Raw genomic sequence first — 8,954 nt, 5'->3', positions numbered from 1 at the left:
ATACTGGAAGGGGTTCGGATGATAACCTGAGGGTGGACTTTTTAGGCATAGATGCATGTTGGGTAGCGGTGTATGTACTTTGTCATAATGCCCTGATTAAATCTCATAGTACTCATCATGATATATGTATGTGCATTGTTATGCCTTCTTTATTTGTCAATTGCCCAACTGTAATTTGTTCACCCAACATCTGTTTATCTTATGGGAGAGACACCACTAGTGAACTGTGGACCCCGGTCCATTCTTTACATCTGAAATACAATCTACTGTAATTGTTCTTTACTGTTCTTTGCAAACAACCATCATCATCCACACTATACATCTAATCCTTTGTTTACAGCAAGCCGGTGAGATTGACAACCTCACTGTTACGTTGGGGCAAAGTACTTTGATTGTGTTGTGCAGGTTCCACGTTGGCGCCGGAATCCCTGCTGTTGCGCCGCACTACACTCCGCCAACAACAACCTTCACGTGTTCCTTGACTCCTACTGGTTCGATAACCTTGGTTTCTTACTGAGGGAAACTTACTGCTGTGCGCATCACACCTTCCTCTTGGGGTTCCCAACGGACGTGTCGACTGCACGCCATCAAGTAAATTTCTGGCGCCGTTGCCGGGGAGATCAAGACACGCTGCAAGGGGAGTCTCCCACATCCAATCTCTTTACTTTGTTTTTGTCTTGCTTTACTTTACTTTATTTACTGCTTTGTTTGCTCTCTATATCAAAAACACAAAAAATTAGTTGCTAGTTTTACTTTATTTACTGTCTTGTTCTCCATATTAAAAACACAAAAAAATTAGTTACTTGCATTTACTTTATTTACCTTTTGTTTATTTCATCATGTTCCCTCCTAAGTACAATCTAAAAGACATACCAGTGGGACAAGGGTCTATCATTGGAAGAGATAATATAGAAGAATTTTTCACCCATATTAGTATGGATGAAGATTTTGAAGATATACCATTATTAAAAGTTGCTCCTGCTTATGAAAGTGCTTCTGCCTGTTTAGTACACATGTTGGAAACTAGATTTGTTAATCTCAATCCCATAATGCAACATATGTTTCTTATGCTTTCTGATATGGAGGAAGGAGAAAAGAAAGATTTTGTCTTAGAAACCCTTCTTAAAGAATTTGGTGGTGTAGCAAGAGAGGCTAGAAATGTCTTTATTAAATATAAGATGCTTGGCTCTGTTTGATGATATTTTGTCATGATTTATAGATTAAGTAACTTCAAATCACAATGCCAAGGGTGTGCAGAATATCAGCGAGATTTGTCATCAAATAAAAGAAAGAGGATATCACAAGTATTGCACATGAGAGGGACAGAGGTATTTCAGTTCAGATACAAGCAATATAGTGGTATGCATTGAGGAAACGCACGCACATGTGATGGTCAGGAGTCTTTGTATGACCTGATATAATATATGTTAGCTCTGTTAGGGAAAAGATTAAGAGAATGACCCACGGCCACGAGAGCTGATCGACGCGTGTTCATACTTGGGCCATTCATCAACACCTACGTGTACATAGATCGTTTCTCTAAATTTGCACTGTGTGTGTAACTTCACCGTGCTGTTTGGCTTGATTAGTTCAAATCTTTGGAGCCTACTATCAGTTGGTTAGATTGGATAAGAATCGAGTGCAGCCCTATCTACGGGGATTTCTGCTGATCCTTACCGGGTAGCAGTTTGGAGACCTGGCAATGCGGGCTCCACAAAAACAGAAAAGATAGCAAGCTATAAAACAGCCTCGCGACGGCAGGCACGGGGGTTGGGAGCTTGCCGGCCGCACGCGACACCAGAGTGAGATTTTCCCATAGAAAACCGATCTAGATCACCACAAGCACTCAGGCAGCAAACCTCTCTACCACCGATCCACTCACCAAATCCATCAAGCCACACGCGCTCTGCGCAATCATCCAGGCCAAGGTGCATATCGTGACGATGGGTGGTGTCGTCCTGCTCTCAGCTCGCCGCTAATGGAGCAGTCCAAATATGATGACAGAGACGCACAAACAAGATCCATGGAGTACAGGTTTATGTGTACCAGATGATCATCGTCTCCGATGCCAACTCATGGCTTCACACATACAGGTTACGTGGCGGGCGATCCTTATCCCCGATCACGGCTTCATGCCATAAAGGTTATTTAGCGAGTGATCTCTATCCTCGTCATGGTTTCAAGCTAGCAGGTTATGTGGCGGGCGATTTCGATCCCCAATCACAGCTTTGATCCAACAGGTTATTTTGTGGGTTGAAACCTATCCCCGATCATGGCCTTGAGCCAAACAGGTTATGCGACGGGTGATGATCATCCTACTCAGCTTTATGCCACACATGTTTTATGCATGATCACGGGAGGGCCTCGGCCGAACACTTCGGAGAGGTAGTTTTGCGACTGGCAGCGCAAGTCCCCGCAGTCTGATAAAAAAAAGAGCCTCACGGAGGGCACGCGGAAGATCGGATCTTTTCCGGCCGCAGACGACGCCACGACTTCATTTTCCACAGCAGCCAAGTCTAGATCGCCACACGCACAAATCTGTAGTCCACGGACCCACCTATAGAATCCATCAATCCCCATGCGCAAAGGCCTCATGAGCGGCGACGTCCTCTTCTCGACCCGCCGCCAATGAAGCAATCCTAATATGGTGAGTGAGACGGGCAAACAAGAGGCAAGATCCCATGGTGTACAGGTCCATGTGCGTGGATGATATCATCTTCGATCCTAACTCAAGGGTGTGCACCATACAGATTATGTGACGGGTGATGTCTATTCCTGATCACGGCTTTGAGCCAGCAGGTTATGTGGTGGGCCGTCTCTATCCCGATCATGGCTTGTGACGAGTGGCGATTTATCCCTCGATCACGGCTTCTAGCCAAACAGGTTAGATAATAGGATATGTGACAGATGATCATCAATCCCGACCACGGTGTTGCGCCAACAGGTTTAAGGGTCTCCAGGATATGTGATGGATGTTCATCGCCCGGTCGCATCGTTGTACCAATAGGTTTTACGTGTCGTCCTTCATGACACACGAGGCTTCAAGCTACATGATACATGGGGTGTTCATGGAGGCTAAATTTGAGTCATCTTCTTCGTGGCCGATGGAATTTATTCAGATATCCTGACCAACGAGGTGGGACTTGATCTGTTCGTGATTGATGAGCTGTATGAAGATCTTTGAAGATGAAACATGATAATTCAAGATTATGATCATATACAGGGGCAAGCAAACAGGTGGCACCTCACCTTCGATAAATTTTAATCAGCGGATATAAGCTCGTTGTAACATATGGTGTACACAACTATTTTCATAGTGGATTTGCCCTACGGGCCACCGTGGTTTTTTCCCAATTTGGGTTTTCCACGTTAACCTGTGTGTCAAGTGTGCTACACCCTTTCTATTTTTCATGTTGCAGATTTAATACGAGAGCGTAATGATGACCGTATTGATGTCAGCGTAATCGGAGGTATTTCATAGACCTAAGTCAGTCGATGAATATAATTAACTGGAAAGTCTTTCGATGCTCCAGGAATCAGGAACTCCGCAATCGTCTTTGTCAGATGTGTATTCAGGCGCAAATATAGAAAATACATCTGAGATGGAAATCTTTAAATTGTCGATAATCGATAAAATACAAGTGTTTCCATTTCTGTGTATTTGCAACCCTTTTATTTGTATACAAATGTATACTGGCACGCCCGCACCTTAAATGCCAAGGCAGATGAATTTAAATATTTATCTCGCTAAAACAGGCTCTTATACCAACTTTGCTAGTACCCTTGAAAAAATGGAAAAATATAGATTAAAATACACTAATAAAGTTAATTGCGAAGGGGAGATTAAGACATCAATACATTGTAAGCTCCTAGAAATGCATGAAGCTCTAGAAAATAACTATGGTTGGCTTGTTCCTGAAAATTTGTTTGATGAGAATAGCAAGCCTAAGAATAATGAAAAAGGAGCCTCTGAAACTTAGATAGATAAGATACAAAGCATAGTTGAGAAAACTCCAAACCCCTCTGTTGATGCTTCATCTCTTGATGTCACTTGATACACACTTTCTGCGCCTAGCTGAAAGACGTTAAAGAAAAGCGCTTATGGGAGACAACCCATTATTTTACTTCTGCACTTTATTTTATATTTGAGTCTTGGAAGTTGCTACTACTGTAGCAACCTCTCCTTATCTTTATTTTATTGCATTGTTGTGCCAAGTAAAGTCTTTGATAGTAAAGTCAATACTAGATTTGGATTACTGCGCAGGAATAGATTTCTTGCTGTCACGAAATTGAGCCGCCCCTACTGTAGAAAATTTATAAAAATCTGCCAATTTACATGCGTGATCCTCAGATATGTACACAACTTTCATTCAATTTGGGCATTTTCATCTGAGCAAGTCTGGTGTCTCTAAAAAATTCGTCTTTACGGACTGTTCTGTTTTGACAGATTCTGCCTTTTATTTCGCATTGCTTGTTTTGCTATGTTTGATGGATTTCTTTGTTTCATTAACTTTCAGTAGCTTTGTGCAATGTTCAGAAGTGTTAGGAATGATTATGTCACCTCTGAATATATGAATTTTAAATTATGCACTAACCCTCTAATGAGTTTGTTTCGAGTTTGGTGTGGAGGAAGTTTTCAAGGGTCAAGAGAGGAGGATGATACAATATGATCAAGAAGAGTGAAAAGTCTAAGCTTGGGGATGCCCCCGTGGTTCATCCCTGCATATTTTAAGAAGACTCAAGCATCTAAGCTTGGGGATGCCCAAGGCATCCCTTCTTCGTCGACAACTTATCGAGTCACCTCTAGTGAAACTATATTTTTATTCCATCACATCTTATGTGCTTTACTTGGAGCGTCTGTTTGTTTTTGTTTTTGTTTTTGTTTGAATAAATTCGGATCCTAGCATTCTTTGTTTGGGAGAGAGACACGCTCCGCTGTTTCGTATGAACACATATGTTCTTAGCTTTATTCTTAATGTTCATTGCGAAGGTTGAACTACTTCGTTCATTGTTATATGGTTGGAAACGGAAAATACCGCATGTGGTAAATGGTATAATGTCTTGAATAATTTGATACTTGGGAATTGTTGTGCTCATATAGATCATGTTTAAGCTCTTGCATCATGTACTTTGCACCTATTAATGAAGAACTACATAGAGCTTGTTAAAATTTGGTTTGCATGATTGGTCTCTAGAGTCTAGATATTTTCTGGTTAAGGTGTTTGAACAACAAGGAGACGATGTAAAGTCTTATAATGCTTGCAATATGTTCATATGTGAGTCTTGCTGCACCGTTTTATACTTCAGTTTGCTTCAAATAACCTTGCTAGCCTAGCCTTGTATTGAGAGGAATTCTTCTCGTGCATCCAAATCCTTGAGACAAACACTATGCCATTTGTGTCCACCATACCTACCTACTACATGGTATTTCTCCGCCATTCCAAAGTAAATTACTTGAGTGCTACCTTTAAAATTCTATCCTTTGTCTTTGCAATATATAGCTCATGGGAAAATAGCCTTAAAAACTATTGTGGTGAAGAATATGTACTTATGTGTCTTATTTTTTAATAAGTTGCTTGTTGAGCGGTAACCATGCTTCTGGGGACGCCATCAACTTTTACCTTTGTTGAATATCATGTGAGTTGCTATGCATGTTCGTCTTGTCTGAAGTAAGGGCGATTTTCATGATCAAATGGTTTGAGTATGCATATTGTTAGAGAAGAACATTGGGCCCCTAACTAAAGCCATGATTCATGGTGGAAGTTTCAGTTTGGACAATTAACCCTCAATCTCTTATGAGAATATTATCTGTTGTTGAATGCTTATGCATTAAAGAGGAGTCCATTATCTGTTGTCTATGTTGTCCCGGTATGGATGTCTAAGTTGAGAATAATCAAAAGCGAGAAATCCAATGCGAGTTTTCTCCTTAGACCTTTGTACGGGCGGCATAGAGGTACCCATTTGTGACACTTGGTTGAAACATATGCTATGCAATGATAATTCATGTTAATCCAAGCTAATTAGGACAAGGTGCGAGCACTATTGGTATACTATGCATGAGGCTTGCAACTTATAGGATATCTTATACATAACACATATGCTTTATTACTACCGTTGACAAAATTGTTTCTTGTTTTCAAAATGAAAAGCTCTAGCACAAATATAGTAATCAATGCTTCCCTCTGCGAAGGGCCCTTCTTCTACTTTATTGTTGAGTCAGTTTACTCATTCTTTCTATCTTAGAAGCAAACACTTGTATCAACTGTGTGCATTGATCCTTACATGTTTACCTATTGCACTTGTTATATTACTTTGTGTTGACAATTATCCATGAGATAAATATGTTGAAGTTGAAAGCAAGTGCTGAAACTTATATCTTCCTTTGTGTTGCTTCAAAGGTTTCTACTAAGAATTTATTGCTTTATGAGCAACTCTTATGCAAGTCTTATTGATGCTTGTCTTGAAAGTATTATTCATGAAAAGTCTTTGCTATATGATTCATTTGTTTACTCATTATCTTCACCATTGCTTTGAATCGCTGCATTCATCTCATATGCTTTACAATAGTATGATCAAGATTATGATAGCATGTCACTTCAGAAATTATCTTTGTTATCGTTTACCTACTCGAGGGCGAGTAGGAACTAAGCTTGGGGATGCTTGATACGTCTCAAACGTATCTATAATTTCTTATGTTCCATGCTACTTTTATGATGATACTCACATGTTTTATACACATTATATGCCATTATTATGCATTTTCCGGCACTAACCTATTGACGAGATGCCGAAGAGCCGCTTGATGTTTTCTCGCTGTTTTTGGTTTCGAAATCCTAGTAAGGAAATATTCTCGGAATTGGACGAAATCAACGCCCGTGGTCCTATTTTTCCACGAAGCTTCCAGAAGACCGAGGGAGATACGAAGTGGGGCCACGAGGTGGCGACACACCAGGGCGGCGCGGCCCAGGCCCTGGCCGCGCGGCCCTAGCGTGTGGGCCCCTCGTGACTCTTCCGACTCTGCCCTTCCGCCTACTTAAAGTCTTCATCGCGAAACCCCCAGTACCGAGAGCCACGATACGGAAAACCTTCCAGAGACGCCGCCGCCGCCAATCCCATCTCGGGGGATTCAGGAGATCGCCTCCGGCACCCTACCGGAGAGGGGAATCATCTCCCGAAGGGCTCTTCATCGCCATGATCGCCTCCGGATCGATGTGTGAGTAGTTCACCCCTGGACTATGGGTCCATAGCAGTAGCTAGATGGTTGTCTTCTCCTCATTGTGCTATCATGTTAGATCTTGTGAGCTGCCTATCATGATCAAGATCATCTATTTGTAATCCTACATGTTGTGGTTTGTTGGGATCCGATGAATATTGAATACTATGTCAAGTTGATTATCAATCTATCATATATGTTGTTTATGTTCTTGCATGCTCTCCGTTGCTAGTAGAGGCTCTGGCCAAGTTGATACTTGTGACTCCAAGAGGGAGTATTTATGCTCGATAGTGGGTTCATGCCTCCATTGAATCCGGGACGATGAAAGAAAGTTCTAAGGTTGTGGATGTGTCTGTTGCCACTAGGGATAAAACATCGATGCTTTGTCTAAGGATATTTGTGTTGATTACATTACGCACCATACTTAATGCAATTTTCTGTTGTTTGCAACTTAATACTGGAGGGGGTTCGGATGATAACCTGAAGGTGGACTTTTTAGGCATAGATGCATGCTGGATAGCGGTCTATGTACTTTGTCGTAATGCTCTGATTAAATCTCATAGTACTCATCATGATATATGTATGTGCATTGTTATGCCTTCTTTATTTGTCAATTGCCCAACCGTAATTTGTTCACCCAACATCTGTTTATCTTATGGGAGAGACACCACTAGTGAACTCGTGGACCCCGGTCCTATTCTTTACATCCGAAATACAATCTATCGCAATTGTTCTTTACTGTTCTTCGCAAACAATCATCATCTTCCACACAATACGTTTAATCCTTTGTTTACAGCAAGCCGGTGAGATTGACAACCTCACTATTACGTTGGGGCAAAGTACTTTGATTGTGTTGTGCAGGTTCCACGTTGGCGCCGGAATCCCTGGTGTTGCGCCGCACTACACTCCGCCACCATCAACCTTCAACGTGCTTCTTGGCTCCTACTGGTTCAATAAACCTTGGTTTCTTTCTGAGGGAAAACATGCTACTGTACGCATCACACTTTCCTCTTGGGGTTCCCAACGGACATGTCGACTGCACGCATCAAGCTCTTTTTCTGGCGCCGTTGCCGGGGAGATCAAGACATGTTGCAAGGGGAGTCTCCCACATCCAATCTCTTTACTTTGTTTTTGTCTTGCTTTACTTTACTTTATTTACTGCTTTTTTTGCTCTTATATCAAAAACACAAAAAATTTAGTTGCTAGTTTTACTTTATTTACCTTCTTGTTCTCCATATTAAAAACACAAAAAATTAGTTACTTGCATTTACTTTATTTAGTTTGCTTTATTTACTACTGCTAAAATGGGTACTGTTGAGAATACTAACTTGTGTGACTTCACTAGCACAAATAATAATGATTTCTTATGCACACCTATTGCTCCACCTGCTACTACAGCAGAATTCTTTGAAATTAAACCTGCCTTACTGAATCTTGTTATGAGAGAGCAATTTTCTGGTGTTAGTTCTGATGATGCTACTGCCCATCTTAATAATTTTGTTGAACTATGTGAAATGCAAAAGTATAAGGATGTAGATGGTGACATTATAAAATTAAATTTTTTTCCTTTCTCCTTAAGAGGAAGAGCTAAAGACTGGTTGCTATCTCTGCCTAGAAATAGTATTGATTCATGGACTAAATGTAAGGATGCTTTTATTGGTAGATATTATCCTCCCGCTAAAATTATATCTTTGAGAAGTAGCATAATGAATTTTAACCAATTAGATAATGAACATGTTGC

This window comes from Lolium rigidum, chromosome 3 (assembly GCF_022539505.1).
Source record: "Lolium rigidum isolate FL_2022 chromosome 3, APGP_CSIRO_Lrig_0.1, whole genome shotgun sequence".
NCBI classification, from domain to species: Eukaryota; Viridiplantae; Streptophyta; class Magnoliopsida; order Poales; family Poaceae; genus Lolium; species Lolium rigidum.
This window is presented reverse-complemented; position numbering follows the sequence as displayed.